Here is a 21574-nt window from a genome sequence, read left to right as displayed (position 1 = left end):
CAAATTTTTTGAGCAAGAGTAAGAGAATGCTATAGCTTGCTCAACACTTGGTCAAAATTAAATCCCTGTTTGAAAGTTTTGGAAGTATTCAGTGTCTTAAAGAGATATTCAACAAGGTTTCTATGCGGATAGTCTCCAATTAAAGTCGATAATCCAGGATATACACAATTAATTTAATTGATTGAGGAGTTTAATGGCACAAGATTCAGAAAAGGACATGCTGCGCCAAGCAAACTGTTTTTGAAAACAAATCGAAACGCATAATATATATAGTACACATTTATTAAAGTACAGGCACAGCACAGAATTGCACTCAAAAGTAGACAAAATCAGATAAGAGTGTAAATATGTTAAAATTATATAAAACAGGTTAAAATTGTACGTAGGTAATAAAATACAAATAAAGTCAGATAAAAGCGGTTTTATACAATATAAAATACCATTCGCGTGTAAAAATACAAAGAAGTTAAGGTAATGTGCTTTATCCAACAAAAATTTTATAAATGAAATCGAGCTACAAAGGAAGGTAAAACGATACTGATTAAACCATGAGCAAACAATTAAGATGTGAATATCCAGCAAACACAACATTTAAGGTGTGATAACGGACCCATATACAGTGACCGATAGCACTTCCATCGGCCTAACATAGTTAGCCGAATCGGCTGCGGCAAAAAAGTGTCCGGCCGGCCGGCAGCTGGAGCCGATACTGTCAATGTTGTCGGGTCGATGACATTGTTCTATTTGACGCATTCTATTCTATTTGACATTCATTCTCTTTGACACATTTAAATCGGGCCATTCTCTCCAAGTGCATACTGGGATTGTATTCATTGTATTGCAGTTTTCAGTTGTCCAGAAAGATTAAAATATCCCCGATAGAGACCCAATATTAAAATGACGCTGATTTATAATGGACCAATATCGGATGCTTTCAGCTTTTCGATAATGACCCATCATTAAAAAGGATATTAATTTATATTGCGCCAACAAGTAGCCAATAAATTTCCATAATGGACCAATATCGGCTGTTTTCAGCTTTCCGATAGTGACCCATCATAAAAAAGGATATTAATTTATATTGCGCCAACAAGTGGCCAATAAATTTCCATTAGTGGTTATATTTTCTTCTTTAACTTTTCTCAGTGTTAATACTTTTTACTTAGGACTCTCGTTGTAGAAGCTATGTTATTCTGATACCTACTTTTTTCCTTAGTGCCTGATAGAGCCAGTATATATGAAGGTGCATTTTTATTTATTTATAATTAAAACTTTTGCTTTTTTAAAGCAGTTATATTTATTTCTTTTCTGGGGTACTTATAGGAAACATTTTAACAAAAACAAAGTGCTTTGAAAAAGGGCTGTATTGAATGTAACAACAAAAATTTCTTTAAAATGTAACTTGGTAAAAAATTTTGGTAGAAATAAAAGCAAACTCTCCTTTTTTTATATTTATAAGCATACTAACCCTTTTGTGTTTTATGATAGAAGATTGTAATATAGTAAATTATAGTTTGGTCGATTCATCTAACAAAAATACAGGGTCTTTATAATTAAAGTTCCACTTTGAAATGGCTATAAAAATAAAACTACCCGACCAAATGTCATCAAACTTGGTAAATGTCTATAAGAGGTCATGGGATTTTAGTTCCCGCAACAACAAAAAAGAAGAAGAAAAAAAAAAGTTCAAAAATTCACCACCAGCGGAGAATGGCGCTGTATGCAGTGTTAAACAAATGTGAACGTCATGTGACTTTGCAGTTATAAAAGTGAGGCGCCTTGTCTGAGCTGTCAGTGTTCTGAGTCGACAATGTCTGTTGCCATGCAAGACTGTGCTTTGCTCGTGAAATGTTACTATGAATGCGACAGCAATGAACGGAGGGCTTTACAAAAGTTCCGTACTGTAAGAGGAAAACGCCGAGGTCCAATGACACCGCAAGGTTTAAGGCAAATTTACGGTAAAAGCCGTGTAAAACAAATTTGCATATTTCACATTTGTTTAACACTATTGCATACAGCGCCATTCTCCGCTGGTGGTGAATTTTTGAACTTTTTTTTTTTTTTTTTTTTTTTTGCGGGAACTAAAATCCCATGACCTCTTATAGACATTTACCAAGTTTGATGACATTTGGTCGGGTAGTTTTATTTTTATAGCCATTTCAAAGTGTAACTTTAATTATAAAGACCCTGTATTATAAAAGAGTTAATTTTTTATATTCTTTTTTGTAGTTTATACTAGAACTTTAAATTTAATCTATTATTTTTTGTATCAACTATGTTTATAAAAAGTTGAGGTATTAAATTTCCTAATCTTATTTAAAAACAATTTTAAAAAAATGTAAAATGAGAGTTATAAATTATCTTCTAAGTATTAAGTAAAATTCCTTTGTGTTATTGTAAAGTATATAGATTAGTTATATCATTAATTTTTTGGTTAATAATTAATATCAGCTTTAAAAAATTTTAATTGCTATAAACAATTTTATTTTAGGTTTTGTTTCTCCTTAAGTCATTTTTAATTTTAAGTGGTGATCACATGTTAATTGTAAATACACATTATTTTCAATATAATTGCATGGTTAATGTAAGTATATTTAATATTAGTGTTTATAATTATCAATTAAATAAGAAGAAAACAAATCAAAGTTGAAGGAAATTTATTTCATGAATATATGAAGGATTTTGCAGAGAAATGCTTTCAGAAATTTGTTTCATTCATAGTATTATATATAATAAAAGTATAATACAGTTTATTTCAGCAAAAATTAATCAAATTTCAGAGATGTTCTTCAGGTTTTTTCTTCTTTTATTTCTTCCCCCTTCTCGATCTCCAGCATATCGAAGCCACCTTTTAACAGCATCTTCTACTAATGCCTGCGTAATGTCCAGGAATTTACTTCGCACTGCACCTATAAATCAATTTAAGTGTTAATATGTTTTCCATAATAGATAAAAAGTGAAAAAATTTAGATAAATTATCATTTACATTTTAAAATATTAATCAATACTTATTGTAATACTAATTATATTAATTACTATATATTATTAATTAATACTTATGACCCTATCCAACCTTAAAGTACACTAAACTTATTTAAAAACTATTCCAAAAAAACATTTTAAAAAAAGTAAATTTTTATAAAAATTTCGGTATGGTAATGGTACTGTTTTATATTATAGTATTATATACAAGTCATATTAGATATAATTTAAAAAAGAACCAAGCTCAGAATAAGCCTAAGATTTGCATTTTAAATTATCAACGAAACCAATCAAATTTCATGTAAAAAATGAATTTAAAAATGCGACTTTAAGAGTTCCTTAGTTGAATATCCTTTTAACAAAATAGAAAATAGGTAAATTATCTATAAGCACAGGTAGGTATTAAAGGTATTAGTCAGCACTGCGAAAACTATTCAGAAACTTACCGATTACTTCACCGATAATGACCAAATTAATAAAACTGAAAGAATAGTTTTAAATTTATTTGACTTGATATTTTTTGTTCGATTTAATGGCAACTTTACATTATTAGTATTTATTAGTTTGCAGACAAAATGACAGACAAAAAAACAGAATGTCCAGTTTAATTTAAAACAATGGTTAATGAAAAACCAATCAGAAAATTATGTTACTATTCTATTACTCATTTTATGAAGTTAATCCATTTTTAATATCTAAATTGTTAATTCTATTATCTTAAATTCTAATTTTATTATCTTAAATCAAAGAATAAGTACTCGTGTGAAATTTCATCATTTATTCGAATGTATTATTAGTCATGGCTAGATCAAAATCACGATCTAAACTGTAACATTTAGAAGAGCTTTTTGTGGAACCTCAGATCAAAAAATCGCATGCAATAATACATGATGATACTTCCCAAGATAGCTGTTTCAGATCCTCATAATTTCATAAAAAAGGAAAAAGTTGATAAATTTCATATTTTTATAAAAATAATTGGTTATTTTACACTTAAAACTTGATTACAAACCAAATAGATTTTTATACAGAAATATTTTAAAAGAAACTATTACGAATTAGAAAATTATCAAGCTATTTTAAATAAGGCACTATTGAAGAATTTTCATTCTTTTATACTCGTAGTTATAGTTTTTACATGACAGCAAAAGATGAGAACAAGTAAATGTATAATAATTAAATAAAAGTTCTCAGTCAAACAAGTTAACCATAATTTTTCTATAAATATTGTCAATAATTCTTTCCAAGTACTTCTCAGCAACTTAGCTTAAATATTCAAGCTTAAGCAAAATATAAATTTTCTAGTTTACGAAATAAATTAAAAATTAAAAAAAGATGGTTTGTGTTGTATTTAAGAGAAACAAGATGGGCATTTTAATTTATATAATGTAAATAATAATATAGTTATGTTATGCAAATACAACACTGATACTAATTGCATACTTAATCAATTGCATACTGATGCAAACAATCTATTCAGCACTTATTGTGACTGACAAATATTAGACAAAAGCATGAAATTCTGATTATGTTTCTGATATTCCTTGCAAAAAGCTTTATGTTTTGAAAAGATATTTACTCTCAATAAACCCAAAATGGTAATCTTCAATATCACAAATTGATTTGAAATATAATGTTGTCATTTGGAAAATTTTTATACTTTCACAAACATTTATCATCTTAATTATTTTTTTCAATTTGAAAGTATTTTTTATTTGGAAGAAAAAAAATGAATTTTTGAACACGAAGGGGGAAAATAAATTGTGTTTTTTTTTCAGTACCTCTCCACGAGATGGCGCTGTCATAAACAACAAGATGTTTAAAAGTTGAAAATAACGCACACATATTTACAAGTAATTATATTTTTCCAAGCTTCAATTTTTTTTTCTTTTTTAAGTACAGTAAACAAGCCAAAGTTTAAATGCTTCACATTTGAGGAAAAATTTCAATTTCAATTTATATTCACTGCCATGTCTTATTATTTGGGTTTCATAATGGACCTATAACTTAAACAATAAGCTTTTTAAAAAATGTCAATTTGCTGAGATTTTTTTCACTTAATTGGAAGTAATCAAAATTAAAGAATGATTCTTAAAATTGTTAAATTTTTATATAAACATACATAAAGTTAATATTCATTCGAATAATATTTTAGAAATTATAAAGCTAAATCACAAAAAATTTTCCTTTCACTAAACTTTCTACATATTGATATAACATTTACTTTGCAAATTATTTAATGGAAACCACCTTATTTAACAACAAAGTTCCAAACAATGATATTTTATTCCCCAAATTAAGTGCTTAAAGTCTAAAAATATTACAATTTTTAATTCTAATTATAGAAAAATGTTAAGATAATAGTTAAGATAAAAGAAAATTTTTGTTGAGTTTATCAACTGAAATTTATACCAAAAATGTACTGCATATTTATAATTTCTAACATAAAATAATACCTGCAATTAATTGTATTATCCGCGGATATTCTTAGATCGATCTTTTCATTGATGTCCCGACCCAATTGAGGGTTCTTGCCAAATCATTTGAAAAAAGGTTAGTCAAAATCCTGCGGCAGTTATATGCTGCGTCTCTCTCTCCAATCGTTCCGAAATGTTTCAGCTGAAATTAACATTGCTGAACTTACTAATTATAATAGTAAACAAAACTTAATAAAATAAGTAATAAATGCAACTTAGTAAATGAAACTTAATTTTAAAAAATAGATTAGTGCCTGTGCATTTAATATAAAATAATTTCACTGAACAAGGAAAAATGTGAAACAAATGGAGAATAACAGATCTCATTATTTGGAGTAAATATAGCTGCAAACAATTGTCATTTCATTGACTTATAAAAATAAGCAATAAATCTATTCACATTCATCCCCCACCCCCAATAGTAGCTAAAATAATTTTTGAATTTGTTATTTTTTAATTAAGATAATACAATCCTGACTCATTCTAATATTTTAAAATTATAAATAAGTTCTTAAACTTTACACACTAAAAAATGACAGATTTTGTTTACAAAATTCTTCCTGTATTGACAATGCATATATTATTTTAATTAAAAACTTATTACAAATTTACGTAAATTTGACATTTCAAAATGAAAAGTGATGCTTCATTTTAGTTAAAAAAATTACTAAGACTGAAAAAGTTTCTAATTAGTAATTCTAGTTGATTTCTAATTCTAGTTTATTAATTTCTAATTGAAATAAGCAAAAATAAATGAATTAATTAATAAAAAAATTAGAATTTTAATGTTATAAACAAGAAATATATATCTAAAACAGAATTCGACAGTAGTAAACAAACAACAATGAACTATTTCCCTTCATGAGGCAGAAGCTAAATTGCAAAATAATTTATTGAAAATAGAGCCAAAGCTAATTATTACTTGAATATTTTTATTTCAAAACAAGCTATTATAGATATTTATATTCTAAAATTAAATAAAGGCTTTGGATTTTTATTTTATTGATATATTTTTAAAAAAGGTAGTTAGTGATTAACTGGAAAGAAATTTCCAAATAGACTTCCAAACTTACGAAAGTTAAAAATCTTAAGTCGTTTTCTAACTCCTCATTCAGCAAGCTGCACTCTTCGTAGCTTTCTAACAGATTGAAAGAGAAACGTGATGCTTCTTTCGAAACTTCTCTTTTTTCAAGCATTTCCCTGTTATAGTCCACTTGAGATTTGATCGACTTTAAAATGTCAAACAGATTTTTTAATTGGCATGGAAAAAAAGCAAATTAAAATTTTTTATTTTGCATTTTTATGTTTATATAGAATAAGAACATAATTTAAAAAATTACAAACTCAAACCTTGTAATTTTATACAGTTGTTGCAACTCTTCTCTCCCATTGAAAATGTTTTTAGTTGCTCTCCTTCTTCTTCAAGGGGCACTGCTTCAACGGGCTCTTCATCTAGGGACTCTGCGTCGAATGGCTCTTTGAATTGGTGTTCTTCTAGAATCCTCTCCTGATGACTTAGATATTTTTTTTTAGGCCTGTGTTGTGAATCCATCATTAGAGTGGTCAGCACCTTCGAGGTCGTAGTCCAGTCCAGAATAACCCTCAGGACATTTATAGGTGCGAGGGGATTGAACTGGTGACCTAACTTTTTAAAGAAACTGTCTTCTAGGTGTGCTCTCCACTGTACTTTCAGGAGAAAACATTTCGATGTCACTATCTTCCTGAGCTTGGAACCTTTTTAATGCTTTTACAGCATTTTGATAATATCCTACATAAAAAGTCAACACTATTGAACAAACAAAGTTCCTAAAAATAAAAGCAGACTTTTAATTAGTTTCATTAAAAAACTATGGATTTACATTTATAACGTGCAAATGGGGAAAAATTTTAATTCATAATCAAATTTATTGACAATTCCTTAATCTACTGCTCACGAATTTGAGAGAAAATAATGCTCTCTTAATGTAAAAATTATGTACTTAAATGGTGTTATATTTTAGAAAATATAAATTAATGCTATGCAAGTTGTGTGCTTTTTAAGAGATTATACAAGATATCATTTGGAACGAAATTTTAAATATTTAAATGCTTATAAAGACGAAGGTAAAATGAAGGCCTACAATATCAAATAATTTAAATGTACTCACTAGACTTGTGGATAACTTTTACAGCATATCTTTTCCAATTAGTTTCCGGTTGCACACTGGCTTTTGCTGCTTTCACAATTCTTGCATTCATTGAATAAGGGGGCCAACGACAGATATTTGGTTTAGCCTTCAGGTTGACCCATGAAGAGGGAACGACATCCAGCATATTATTTGTCCTTTTGAACTTTCTGTTAAAGATAAAATCACAATATATAGTTTTCATTCTTTAGTACATTATATAGTTTTCATCTTTTTTTTCTTTTTTTTTATCTGTTAAAAATTTCCATTACTTTAGTATGCAATATGTTCTTTAAAACATTTTTTTATGATCTCATTTAACAGAAAAAGGAAGCCACTTCAATCAACTAGCCAGAGCTTTTTTACTATCTGTTTTACGATTTACGTATTTATGATTTGATTTTCTCAATTTCCTTTCTTGTGATTTGGAAATGGAAAGCTGCTAAAACTAAAAAGTGATTCAAACTTTAAAATTTTAAATGCTAAATGAAGTAAGAAATTACCATTTTAAGAAATTAAATTCTCTCATATAACTACCCTTCACTTACAAAATTTTTAGGCCTCTTTTGAAAAATATTATTGTACTTTATACAATGTTCTGACACCAAAAAGTCTATTTCATTTTTAAAAAAGCATTAAAAGATCATGCATGTTATTTATAAGAATGTTTCGTATGAAAACATTACCTAGAAATCATAGGAATCGTCTAAATTCCATTCCATTCTGGTGATCAAGCACTGTTACAGTTCTCAGTTTTATAGCAAAATCCAATCCAAAACTTCTGATATTTTTAAGACTGAGCTTCTTTAATTTCGGTAATGAAAATCACACAATTCTTCTTCCTCATTTTACCACTTCCTATTAAAAGTAATTTTCTGATATTCTGTAACTTTCATATTTGTCAATTTTAGGCAGATGGTAAAGGTCCTTGAATTTCATTAGAATTTCTTTAGTTCTTGAATTCAATCACCGGTTTTGAACGTCGCATATAAATTTTCTGTTATGTAATTTACTTGTTCATGTCTATTAAAACTTAAGCTACCTTTCATCTTTTATTCTTTTATTTCTGATGTCGGCTTGAAGTAATTTTAGCAGCAAACTCTTCAAATTAAAAGAAGAAAAAACGGCATCTATTTCTGAAAATCACTAATTAATTGCATTTTTCATCTCTTTATTTTTAATTTTCTTAGCTAATAAAATTCAAAGAAAATTATTTTACATTTCCAAACATAAAGATTTTAAACATACATGTCTCCTCATAAATAAATTTTCCCTTCGATATTAAATGAATGAATTTTAAAAAAAATTAATAAAAATTATAAATCGGAATGAAAAAAAAATTTATGAAGCTAAATATAAATTTATACTAATATATACTACACACACAGCGTATACTATTATATACTATAAGTTATAAACTAGTTATAAAACTGTATGTGGTAGTGGAAAACAAACGAGTTTACCTTTCCAGGGCAGACATACTGCTTTGCATTTTGTTTGTTTTATGGAAATTATTATATCCTCCTCTGACACATTGCCTATTTTAAAAGAGGGGAAATTTTTTGCTCCACCTGCATAAGAGCACTTCCTTAAAGGTCGTACCTCCTTATATTTTTTTCCAATAACATCGATTTCTTTGTTAAATGCTTCTAAAATCGATGTCATTTTTATGATACTTTCATTTCTCAAGATAAGGAAGGAATCTTTATTGCCTGATTGGATAGAAAATTTTGCATTTTTTACTTTACAATAAGAAATGCCTTGCAATCCTTCCCTTCGAACTTTTTCTTCCTTGTGTTCTCTTACTGAAACTGGAAGCCACTCTTCTGGATGATTCATTCCATTTTTGGTTTCAGGCTTCTCCAAAAGCCTTTTTACTATCTGTTGCAAGGGTTGATTGGATTTTGTAAGCTTTTTTTTTAACATTTGAAGATGGTTTTCAAAAGGAAAGCTGCTGAATTTATCTAAGGCCCTGAAATTTAAAACGTCATCTGGTAAGTGAATCAGAGAATTAACATTATAGGAAATAAAATTCTCCCCATATAACTCCTCTGATTCTCTTACAAAACTTTTCAGCATCTTTTGAGCAACTTTATTATATTTGATACAGTATTCATCGATAACAAAAAGGTTGTGGCGAAATCATCGTACTTGATTCGAGAAGTGGCGACAGTCTCAACTGAACACGCAGACTCATAATAAACGCAACCGATTTCTCGCCGAAAGGTTATTGCACATGAAAACATCATAAAATGGTCGTACATTTTATTAGTTAGTACATCTCGTAAGAGCAGAGGACCTAAATATAATAGAAATTGTCTAAATTCGGTCGCTTTCCAGTGGTCCAGCTCTTTTGTGGACCTTGACTTTCTTACAAAATCAGATGGCCAAAACTTCTCTGAGTGCTTTAAACCGAAGTTCAGCTCATTTATTTGGGATGGGGATAATCTCCCCATTCGCCCTCGTTTCTTTCCACTTCAAATGAAAAGCAGTTTCCTCATCACGCCTAAGCAAACGAGATGCATGTATTCTTGAGGGAATTGCTTCACCATGTCTATTTTCAGAGATTCCAATGGCGACGTTCTTATGTTATGCTCAACTTGCTGTTTTGCGCGAAAAGAGTCCTCAATGGGGCAGTTGTTTTTGGAAAAACTTACGCATTTCTTTTTTCGCCGCGTTGGATGCATCTATCACACTCATAATATCTGCAATGGCCTTTTATGCATTTAATGCAGGCCCTTGCAGGAGCATCACACGTGAAGCATCTAATTTTCAAAGCCAATGATTTGCCTTGAAATTGTATACCTTCTTCCGATAAGAAAGCTACCTCATCTATGAATTCGGAAAAAAATTGTCAATGGGAGGTTTAGATTCCCCGTAAAACAAAGCAACGGTAAAAGGCATTTTGTTGGGGTCCTCCTGGATACTACATAGCAATGGCCACAGACTCATGTTTGTGCTTGAATGCAGAGGAATTCCATCAACATTGACATTTAAAGAGAGTTGTTCAATTTCCTTCAAATCTAACTTTTCGATGCTTGATTTAATTGTCTTTTCTAAAGTGAAGTAATAAAATTTGCCAGACCCATTTCCTTTAAAAATATTTCCCTTGGAGTTTTTAGAAGAGTTCTCGCATCAGAAGGTAAAGAAGGATGCCAAGTACGCAACCTCTTTAACAATTTATTTAGAGCATCTCGAGAGAATTGATGGAGAATCAGAATACCAATTTCTTATAAATTCTCTAATATCTGATGAAACCTCTAACGGCCTTTGTTCGGCAATTTCCTGATCACAAAATTCTTCAATAGAAAAATAGAAATCGAACTACAAAGGAAGGTCAGACGATACTGATAAAAGCATGAGCAAACAATTAAGATGTGAATAGTTGTTAGTCGAACATTGCATGTGCTGCTCTGGGGAGAAGATTTCCCGAACAGGTAAGTCAACCGGGGGATATCAACCCAGGAGGGTAAGTCAACCGGGTATGGCCAATTTGAAGTCTAGTTAGCTTAATGTTAGCACTACGCAAGCTCAATACAGGCAAAGAGAGCAAACTAGATTTAGTAGCGTGTAGTTTATTAAGAACTTGTATATCCCACTGTTGCTGCAACAGAGATTTAATAAGCTGACGAATATGAGAGACATCTGAGAAAGGAATAGATGCAGTTAAGGCCTGGTTTCTTAGGACAGGTCGGCGCTACAAAACGTCAGCTTGAAGCGAGCGCTAACCCCTGATTGGTCAATTTGTGAGTTAGACAGCATACGTCATCGAACGCTCAGCTTGAACGACGACTGACTACAGGAGTATTAGCGGATCGTGTTGCTGTGTCTGCTGAACCATGGCCTTGGGATTCCTACATGACTTGGAATCCGACTTGGAAAACCAAATGTCGGATCCATTCTTTTTAAGGTGAAATAATAGATGCTAAATTAGACATAAAACTGGATGAGTTTCAGACTTAGAATTTCTCAGAAGGCTACATTCTCAGTTAAAATATCGTCGTTTCTTAGTTTCAAAATTGGAACACTTTGTCAAAATGGGCTTTAGAGTTAATAGTCCTCTTCAACTGGGGGCAAACAGGTGCTGGTTCATTTAGTAAGAGTTGTCTAAGTGTTAATCTTGTATGACCTATACGTAATCAGCTTATTAGTACTTCAATTTTTCTGGAGCAATTTAAGTTTTTAAAAGGGAAAATTAGTGGTTTTGTTTCATGCAGTTAGGCAGGTTTGTACACATTTGTTTAAAATCCCATTATATAGAATTCTTTTTTACAATTCAATATTTCCTTAATATCTTTAAAAACTCAAATTATAAAAGAAAATTAATACATTGCTTTAAAATTAAGAAAATTTAATAAAAAAAGACAACTGCAACGGTGTGACTGTTTCTATAATATATTAAAAATATGACAAAATGCTATTTTATTAATAATTATACTTTATCTTAGTATAAATTTTTCCACGCAGTATACTTTTTCTTACTATACTTGTATGCAATATTTCTAGTTATGCGTCCATTTATTTAAAACAAATATTGAAATGTTACATTCAAATATTTTCAAACTGTCACATTCAAAATCCCAGAAGCCTAATCATTTCTATTATTCTGAAATAAAACTGACAACTTGAAGAATTCTTTTGAGACAAGCATGGACTAATGGATTTGCCTTCCGGGTATAGATATAAGTTCCTTTATCTGCAAAGTTCAGATCATACATAAAACACCCTCAACAAAGTTAAAATAACTCATCTTGTCAGCTTAAGCACTCCAATAAGCAGGAAATCCCACGCAGCCTTTCTTCTCTTTACCATCGATTATTTTGGTCATCTTTCACGGGAAATAAGTTAACGAGTATTCTTGCTCCAGACAACGGCTGTGTGCAACATTTCAATCATCTTTTATCCCATACAATTGCGCATTTATTTTTATTATGTGATTCACCATCTCCTGTTGTGTGTTTATTAATCTCAGTGCAAACCTAATCAATGTTAATGGACTAAGAAAACAACAACTTTGTGTGGAAATTTTGATAGTTTTAAATTAAAAGACAAAATTTGAGGAATGATAGAAGACTCTTCAATTTCTTTCGTAATTGTTGTATTAAAAATTGAGTTCTAATTGAAAGCATTCAAATTTTTATTTCTTACCCTATTTCTGACTGGAATTCTTAAAAAGAAACTGAATGATAAAAGAAAACATTCTAATTTTATTCTCGTCTTCTTCGGTCATCTTTTGCAGAGAATGAGATTATAAGCATTCTCAATTCAGTCAACGGATGAGTGCAACATTTCAATCACCCTTTTAACCTGCACAAACGTCCATTTATTTTTGTTTCGTGCTATGTTTATTTTAATTATTATTTTTTTTAATATTTGAGTCATTAATCAGAACATTACAAGTTTTATTGAATTTGCTTCAATTCATTCAAAATTTAAAAATAAAAGCATTCTAATTGTTCTTGAGTTCATCCAGAAATTGATTGAGCCCGAAATAAAAGCATTAAATTTTTTGTGAATATAACATGTTTGACAAAATTGCTTCACTGAATTCATATTTAGATATGATGTAAGATGTGATAAAAGATCCTTTAACAACAGTTATTCAAAACATTCCTCAAATTATAAAACCACAAAACGTAAGTTACTTAAACATTGAATTAAAAGTTTAGTTTGATGTTTTGGTACAAAACTAAAACGTAAAAGTTTTTGGAAGAATTGAATTGATTGTAACTTAATAAAATGTTTAACTAACATATTCTGTTTATCAGAAAAGTATTCAGATTTAATCCTGTCAATACAAAAGTTTAACAACTGTACAACTATAATTGGAAAGACGTGGTAATTTAACTCTAACCAAGGAGAATCCTCCATTCCATACTTTTTAATTGTTGCTAACCTTTGCAAAACCTAGCATGGCGGGTAAAAACGACTCAGAAAAATGATGGGAATAATTTCAATGATTTTTACCTCAGCTGTATTTAATCATTGACAAATATTTATTTTTTCGTTTAAAAATATATTGCTAATATACATGGTAACTTTTTTATTATTCCACAAAGTTTAGTTCCCTAGCTAGTAACTAAAACCAATTTCAGCTTGAACATGAGATTTCCGCAAAGTATATATATTCCAGTAGTTTTCTTAGAGGTTAGTCTCCTTTTGGGGTAGGCGGCGAAACTACCGTCCTGCCTGATAATAAAATTGGAACAGTTTCATTAGAGAATATCATATCTCTATATAACATAACTACCCCGAGACGAAACAAAATATATAAAATTACCTCTATAATCTTCAAAAAAAGCCCAGCTGTAGATCTCTTTGTAACCTTATTTACAAAATAGTTTTCAAAGGAAACATACAATTTAAAGTTTCAGGTAAAGATACCACGATACACGTTAAAACCATGGATCACAATTAAGCTCTGACTAAATTCTTTAATTAGAATAATATTAATAATGCTCTTCGACCTTGAAACAGCCTTCGATAAGGTCTGGTTTGACGGCCTTATTAACAAACTCTACATACTTAAACTACCAATCCTCTTATCAAAACTGTCATATATATTACTGATAAAGTATTTTTTGTCAAAATAAATGACTACTTCTCCAATATCAAAACCCTCAAGAGTTGGATGTCCCAAGGAAGCAAGGAAGAACCATTACTGTTCCGTGTTTATATAAATAATGTACCTAAACATCAAAATACTAAACTACCCCTCGTCGCAGATAACACAGCTATACTTACAAAAAATCATAATAAACTAACTGTTATGAACATCTTAAACGAATATCTTCTCACTAGAAATTAGTTTATCGAATGGAAACTCTCCGTTAATATCTATAAAATCCAAGCCATGTTTACCAAAAGCTCCCTCCCAGACCCAGCCCAAATCACTTTCAACAATACAAAAATCACCTGGGAAAACTCAGTAATTCACTTGGGTATAGAGCTCAACAAACGACTTACTTCCACGAAGCACATCCTTAATACCTCAAACAAATTCAGAGCTGTCAGAGTCCTTGTCAGAAAATACAAACTCAACACCCGGAACAACACTACTACTTTATAAAATATTTCTCAGGATCATCATTATCTACTAGTGTCCAATTTACAGAGGGGTAGCCAAAAGTAACCTTAAAAGACTACAAACTCTGTATAACACCACCATCAGAGCTATTATTGAAGCTCATTGTTACTTCAGAAATATCAGCATCAGCAAAGATCTCAAAATCGACTGTATAGATTCATTCTTTCCAACAGGCCACACAATTTTTTAACAGTCTGATTTATTTAAATAATGTGAAAATTCATAATTTACTTATCCATGACAAAAACACCAGCATTAGTAAGTATAGACCTGTAACCATTCTGAGAAATGATTTGCTAAAGGTTTTATTAATCTAATATATTTTATTTACTACCTAATCTTAAACGTTTTTTCAAACGTCAAGTAACTAAGCATCTAGCCAAATGATTATTATCAACTTAACATTTAGCATCTAACATGTTCAAGCTTTATTTTCCAAGTGTAGTTTTTCTTCCCATCAAGCTACAGTACACTTCAGCTTTTGTTGTGCAACAGTGACCCAAACAACTCATGAACTCCGTGGAATAAATTGTACATGTGTATCCAGCTCTACGGCTTCCTGACTCAACACCCTATACCCGGATAATGTTTTGAATTCCCTTTTATTTGAATAATCTTAAACCCCCTTGAACTAATAACTCACAAATTTCTCAGTGCAATTTTGTACCAGCCTGCATTGAATATGTTGTGTATGCATATCCATCTGTATGTATATCCACCTGCCACTGTATGTATATCCACTTGCCATTTCAAATGTCAATAAACTCACAGAATGAGCCAACTGGCAATCTTTAAACTGTATCGCTTTCCTGATCCTTCACAACAGTCCGATCCTCCACCACAGTCCGATCCTCCACGACGAGCCGACAACTTTTTGTTTTGATCTTGTAACTGTTTAGTCACAATTTTCAAGCAATTTTCAGCTCGAATATTTAATTACTATTAGTCAATTGTCATTAATCACTGTCTCATGTAAACCTCTTACCTCAAGCAATTATTTTTTTAGGCGTTCCGTAACCTTAATTCCAGTTCCTAGATAACATAAAAACAGAATGGTCCAACCAAGTTATACGCTGTTTTCGATGCATTTTTATAAGCCAAAACATCACATGGTAGGATCCAGTTTTCACAGATAAATTTCATATATTTTTGGTTTTCATCAGGATAAAATATGAAAGCCATAAAAATATCGGATTCCTATAACATATTTTTGTCTGTATCGGACGGTTGGGTAAACGAAAATATTAATTGCGGTTATGCACTCACTAAATTTGTAATAACAATGAACCTTTAATTTTAAATACTGTTTTAATAAATGAGTGCTAAGCAAAATCATTTATGCGTACTAATAGATCTCAAAATAGTCATAAAGGAAATTTTTGGAAGAGGGGCACAAACGTAAACAAACAAATTTCTCTTTGCTATGCATGATTTAGGTGATTAATTTCCACTTTAGTCAGTTATTTTCTTGCGCAAAAGCCAAAAAGGTTATACTGCGTGGAGCACTTGGTCAATATAAAACCGTAATTTAAATTAAGGAGATGTGTTATTTCTCTCTCTCTCTCTCTCTATATATATATATATATATATATATATATATATATGAACTCCGTGGATATATATATATATATATATATATATATATATATATATATATATATATATATATATATATATATATATATATATATATATATATATATGTGGGGACGGCATGAGTGGTCGTCTTAAATAAAAGACACGTTCTTTAACAAAAACATATATATTGAAGATTAAATTTACATAGGGAGGACGATTAACAATTAACGATTAAATAACAAAAAAATAATAAATGAGAGTTCGTCTTTAAAAGTTTTGAATAATCAAAGCTCCTCTTTGGAGTTTATCACGTCTTTTACGGTTCGTTCTCCATCGCGCTCTCCTTTCTGGGAAATCCCCACTGCTTCCTCGTCGTGCACAGGGATTAGCTTGTGGCTTGCATAGACTTGCGGAACTTCTAGCTTACGGATCTGAGAACTGATATCGGGTTACAGCACAGGAACTGGCACCACAGATAGGAACTGAGATCGGCTTTGTGTACAGGAGCTGGCACCACAAACTCGGCCCTCCTGTATCTCGCCTGGTCCTCCAGCGACTCTATAAAGAAAAAAAAGAAAAAGCAGAGCAGACTGAAAAATATAATTGATATCTGAAAATTAAATGTTTTAGGTTAAGTGTATCAGTTCAGGAACGTTAGGTAAGAGTGTATGAGTTCAGGCACGTTCACTCTTCCATCTTTGCACGTCTTTTGTCTCTTCTTCAACGGCTTCGTCTTCTTTTCTTCTCAACGTCTTTCATCTTTTTTCTTTCCTTTAACGTCTTTCGTCTTTAACATCTTTCGTCTTCTTTCACGTCTTTCGTCTTTAAATTCTTTCGTCTTTAAATGTTTTCTTCTTCTTTCACGTCTTTCGTCTTTAAATTCTTTCTTCTTCTTTCACGTCTTTCGTCTTTAAATTCTTTCGTCTTCTTTTACGTCTTCAAATTCTTTCGTCTTATTTTACGTCTTTCGTCTTTAAATTCTTTCTTCTTCTTTCACGTCTTTCGTCTTTAAATTCTTTCTTCTTCGCAAGCTCTAAAATTCTTCTTGGCAACTGTTCCATGGTTTAAGATACTCCGCACACGTTGTCGAGCAGATAGAATTATATTTACTATCAAAGTCATGTTTTGTTTTGATTTTATCGAAAGCACTTTTACTCTTTGCAGAATCACTTTTTATTATTTCATAGACTTTAAGTTTCTCTTTAAATTCGGACAAATTTTTGCAGCCGTACAAAACAATTTTGTTTTCATGTTTATCATTGATCCCTTTAATTACATAATGCATAAAAGCAGCAGCATCTATTTTTCCGAAATTACAGATCTCTTTCATCTTTAAATAATATTCTTGAGCGGATTCAGAATCCTTCATTCTACGTCTATTTAAGAGATCATGCAAATTAGCAGAATTAATTTCAAAAGAAAATTCATCAATCAAAGCTTCTTTTAATTTTTGCCATGAATTTATTTCCGGTACAGTTCTGACAAATAAAGAGGCGTTACCACCAAGAGATCGTTTCGCAAAAATAAATTTTTGTAAATCAGACAAATTAAACAATTTTGAAATGTTTTCAAAATGTTCGATCCAATGAACAATATTTTCATGCGATTCTGCATTATACTTAGAAATAGTACTTTCGATATCAGAATAATTAATAGCAACATTTTGAAATTCAAAATTTCTACAGGCATTATTTTTATCTCTTAAGCAAGAATCAATGTTTTTATTTTCATTATTGCACAGCATTGAAAAATCATTCTCTTTCTTCTTAGTTAAAGTTTCACTTTCGTTTTGATTGTTTATGTGTTCCATGGAGTCATCGTCTGACTCACAGGAGCTAGACGCGTAGGCGGCGTCATTAAGAAGCTGAGAGAGTTCATTCAAATCAATTAACAAGGTCAAAATGTTTGTTGCAATTTCTGTTTTATTGCCTTCATATGAAATATTTAGAATATTGGAAACAGTTATTAACTGGTTTAGAGTGAATTCTTTTTCGATATTTTTCAATTTATTTTTAAATTCTTCGCTATCCAAAATAAAACTGAAACCATTAAAATTTCTTAATCGTTTTCTGTTTGACCGATCGCCTTCTACATCGAAAATAAACTTATGTAGAAGTTTTATTTTGTCAGTCTTAAAATTCTTCAATGCTTTGCTTACTTGCTTAATATCGTTAAGAATCATTTTAAATCAATGAAAAAAATGTACATACCCCAATTGTTGTTGCAGATATGAGCTTAAACAAGAAACGAAAGTTTCATCACAACGTCATTCGGTTATTTATTGTTCATGAGAATGAAAAGTATTTGTTTCGAGAAAAATGAAAATTGTTTTCTATTCAAATTGAAATTTCTTCACAGTTCAATTTTTTTCACTATCAATTTATTCACAATCCAGTTTTTTCATCATCAATTTTTTACATTCATCATCCAATCGTTTCATGATCAAAAAAAAATTTTTTTTTTTTTAGAATCTCACTTTTTCATAATCCATTCATTCATCAATTTTTTTAGAATCCAATTTTTCGTGAACCACTTCTGAAAATTGTGGGGACGGCATGAGTGGTCGTCTTAAATAAAAGACACGTTCTTTAACAAAAACATATATATTGAAGATTAAATTTACATAGGGAGGACGATTAACAATTAACGATTAAATAACAAAAAAAATAATAAATGAGAGTTCGTCTTTAAAAGTTTTGAATAATCAAAGCTCCTCTTTGGAGTTTATCACGTCTTTTACGGTTCGTTCTCCATCGCGCTCTCCTTTCTGGGAAATCCCCACTGCTTCCTCGTCATGCACAGGGATTAGCTTGTGGCTTGCATAGACTTGCGGAACTTCTAGCTTACGGATCTGAGAACTGATATCGGGTTACAGCACAGGAACTGGCACCACAGATAGGAACTGAGATCGGCTTTGTGTACAGGAGCTGGCACCACATATATATATATATGAGCACACACCAAGCAAAAAATTAGTCACCCTTAATGAAATCATGAAACACATCATTTAAGAATGTGTTAGGAAGTGAGTCCACAAGGTTTATCAAGTACCTTGAAAACCTTGTGGTCTCGAGAGTCGAATCCAGTTTTCCAGTTTAAGCCCTCTCGCTGAGGATTTGATAGCACAAATCCACCAAATTGCGAGGATGTTGATTTCGTCGTTTCACTCGTTGTTCCTACATGTCCCTCAAATTTTCGAAGGGGTTCAATTCAGATGATTTTACAGGCCAGTCGAGATGTAATTGAGTGTCTGAGTGTTCATAGGACCACTCACATATTCTTCCAGCTAGATGAACATTGATGTTGTCATCTTAAAAAATAGGAGTATCGACCGCATACTCTTCATGAAGATGTTGCCTTAAAGACAACACCTGACTATCCAGAATGATCAAATAAACAGACTGTTTCAAGTTAGTGGCTACCTCAGTGAGGGTGCCCAATACATAAGAAAAATACCCTCAAAACATGACAGACCCACCTCCGGCTAGAACCTCACCTTGCACACAGGAAGAAATACTTCATCTGGTCTTCGGTGCACTCGACGAAGTGCGTGAGTTGAAAAAAGGCAAAAACGTGATTCGCCAGATCATATTATATTCTAACAGCCAGCAACTATCCACGTTCGGTGACTTCTAATCTACTTAAATCACGCAGATTTATATGTCTGTGTGAGCAATGGCCTCTAAAGAGGTGTTCGACTTCAAATGTTCATTGCATACAGCTTCCGTCACAATGTTCTCTCACTAACAGGTTGGGATGGACCTTCATTCACTAACTGAAGTTGGAAGCGATTTTGATTGACAAGTCGTGAAACAAGTCTCCGGTCTCTTTTCCGATGTCGGATTTTTTTCCGACCACATTTCTGACGTCGTCTTTCATGACCACGTGTCATAAGATAAGCTAAAATATTGAGAAAATATGGAAAATAATAATTAAAAAAATGACAAGAGAAAAAAATTATTAAAAATATTCTTCAAAAGTGTTTAAAAATATGCAATTTTTGATATTTAAAAAAAAATCTGGAAAACAAAACAAAGATATAATCTCTTCATCAGCCCACACGATTATATCCGCAAAAAGGAGTGCTTTCTAACATTGTATTAATATAGCCAAAGCAATCAATACAATAGTGTGAGGAGCACTGAAAACAATTAAAACGAAATTAAACCACATAAAGTGAAAAATATATACGAAAAAACAAACAAATATAACAAGCAAAAAACAGAAAATAAAATGTAAGGAGATTAGAGAACAGTACACGAAAGGAAATCTACATATTAAGGAGCGAATTAAAAGGAACTTATGCGTACCGGAATCTTTCAAGAATGATTTAAAATATTTTCGTAATAAATTTGCCAGATTACAAAATATGAAAACAGAAGCATAAATAAAGTGATATCTTATGGCACGTTCTTACTGCAATACTGAAGCGCGTCTATTTTGTTAGTTGCCTTGGATGTGCCCGAAACGGATGAGCGCAAGGTAATAATATTTTACAGGATAATTTAAAGTTTGCAATTAATAAGTTTGATAATTAAAATAATTTTAGAAAATTAATACTTATCTCAAAAAAAAGAAAGAAATAAGATTTGCTTGTTTTGAATTGATTTTTAGCAGGCGCCAAATTATTATTACTGCGGAAATCCAAAAATTAGGCTCAAAGAGCAATGCCCTAAACACACAAAAAAAGAAAACCGAACTAAAAACGGAGACAAAAAGAAAACGAAATTAATTTAATAGTAGATAATATCAAGCGCTAAAGCTGCTTTAAATGTGATCACTATAACATAGAACAATAAGAACAAAGAGAAAAACGACGAAAATTAATGATATATATTTATATACATGCGAAATTGGTCAATTAATCAATTTCTTGTTTTTTGATTGATTGATTGATGTAAATTTTTGGCGCAAAAGCCATGGTTTGGCTATACCGCGCCTAAATCTAGGTTAAAATTACTATAACTTTGTTAAAACGAGAACAATTAGGTTAAAATGAGCAATTTGTCCAAAATTAAAACAACTAATTTAAAATTTGTCAACTAGGTTATAGCTAGTACTAAATCAAGTTGTAAAACCCGATATGTTTTATGTACAGTATTAAATTTTGATGAGGTGTGTCTCCAAGTAAGAATGATAAAGTCGGAAAGTCACAGTTAAAGTACTGTCGTCTTTTAGATTTAAATTTCATACACTGGGTCAGAAAATGTTTTACTGTAAGAGACTCTTTGCAAAAATTGCATTGTGGAGGTGCTTCATTTAAAATTAAATACTTGTGTGTCAAG

The 21574-nt window shown here is 30.9% G+C and overlaps 1 long non-coding RNA gene across 1 annotated transcript; it reads right to left on the bottom strand.

Annotated features, from left to right (window-relative positions):
• Positions 1 to 2655: 2655 nt before the first annotated feature.
• On the bottom strand, positions 2656 to 20181 carry LOC107456746 (uncharacterized). Its single transcript, XR_015428584.1, has 8 exons — positions 20034 to 20181; positions 16717 to 16847; positions 10517 to 10794; positions 9776 to 10311; positions 7607 to 9683; positions 6533 to 7227; positions 5439 to 5601; positions 2656 to 2909 (listed from the first exon to the last, which is right to left on the bottom strand). It is a non-coding gene; the product is annotated as an uncharacterized LOC107456746 (long non-coding RNA).
• Between the last annotated feature and the right edge of the window lie 1393 nt (positions 20182 to 21574).

The sequence above is a fragment of the Parasteatoda tepidariorum genome, chromosome 8 (genome assembly GCF_982258835.1).
Source record: "Parasteatoda tepidariorum strain Cologne lab strain chromosome 8, Ptep-v5.0, whole genome shotgun sequence".
Taxonomy (NCBI): Eukaryota; Metazoa; Arthropoda; class Arachnida; order Araneae; family Theridiidae; genus Parasteatoda; species Parasteatoda tepidariorum.
The sequence above is the reverse complement of the archived record's forward strand: the minus strand, read 5'-3'. Positions and strand labels throughout refer to the sequence as shown.